Source organism: Citrus sinensis, chromosome 3 (assembly GCF_022201045.2).
Source record: "Citrus sinensis cultivar Valencia sweet orange chromosome 3, DVS_A1.0, whole genome shotgun sequence".
In the NCBI taxonomy this organism is placed as follows: Eukaryota; Viridiplantae; Streptophyta; class Magnoliopsida; order Sapindales; family Rutaceae; genus Citrus; species Citrus sinensis.
Window position 1 is genome coordinate 23,908,928 of NC_068558.1, and position 1,106 is coordinate 23,910,033.

At 35.5% G+C, this 1,106-nt stretch overlaps 1 non-coding gene across 1 annotated transcript; it reads left to right on the forward strand.

Moving 5' to 3' along the window:
• The first annotated feature begins 721 nt into the window (after window positions 1-721).
• On the forward strand, window positions 722-828 carry LOC112497757 (small nucleolar RNA R71). The gene has a single exon (XR_003064741.2). It is a non-coding gene; the product is annotated as a small nucleolar RNA R71 (small nucleolar RNA).
• Window positions 829-1,106: the final 278 nt, after the last annotated feature.

Consider the following 1,106-nt stretch of genomic DNA (forward strand, 5'->3'; position numbering starts at 1 on the left):
ATTTTCAAGCTTTAGAATAACTTAAGTGTTTGACTGAAAAGCTTGTTGGGTTGACTAAATGAAACTTTGAAGTATATCCTCTAAATAAGGTTTTCTTTGTTGGGATGCAATAAATTGAGAGATAGGTTGTTGGGCAAGAGGATATACTTGGTTAGGAGGGACAAATTGTTGATTGGGCATGTTAAATTGTTGCCCTCCTTGGTTTGACAAAGGTTGATTTTGTTTCCAAGAAAAATTAGGGTGATTCCTCCAATTAGGATCATATGTGGGTGAATATGGATTATTGGGGGTTTTCTCATATGATTGTAAGGCATGTACCTGCTCAGAATAAGCCTGTTGATAGGCTGGTAATGATGGACAATTTTGTCATGTATGAGACAAGTTAGAACAAAGAGTACAAACCTCATTAGCTACACTAGGTCGATAATTCATGGATTGGTTCAGAGTTAAGGCATCTACTTTCCTAGAAAGCGTAGTTAGAGTGGCTTTCAGATCAAAGTCATCCTTAACTTCATATAACCACTTTCTAGAAACTTGAGATGATTTTTCCCTTCAATTTGAAAAATCCCACTGTTGAGAATTCTCAGAAAGTGAATTAAAGAAATCTCATGCAGCCCATTCATGTAAGTTCAAAAATCTCCCACCATTCATAGACTCTACCATATGACGATTTGACATAATTAAACCATTATAAAAGCACTGTATAAGTCTCTATTTCTCAAAACCATGGTGGGGACACTTAAGGAGTAAATCATTAAATCTTTCCCAACACTCATAAAATTGTTCACCCTCTCTTTGATAAAAATAACTTATCTCTCTCCTAAGGACATTTGTTTTAGACATAGGAAAAAACTTGGTGAGGAACTTATTACTCAATTCATCCCACGTAGTTATAGACCCAGCAGGAAGCGAATTCAACCAAGCTTTCGCTTTGTCTTTTAATGAGAAAGGGAACATACGAAGCTTAATTGACTCATCATTAAAATTTTGAAAACGAAATGTAGAGCATATGTCAAGAAATTCCTTAATGTGCAAATATGGATCCTCTCTCTCTAACCCATGGAAAGATGGTAAAAGTTGAATGACAGAGGGCTTGAGTTCAAAAT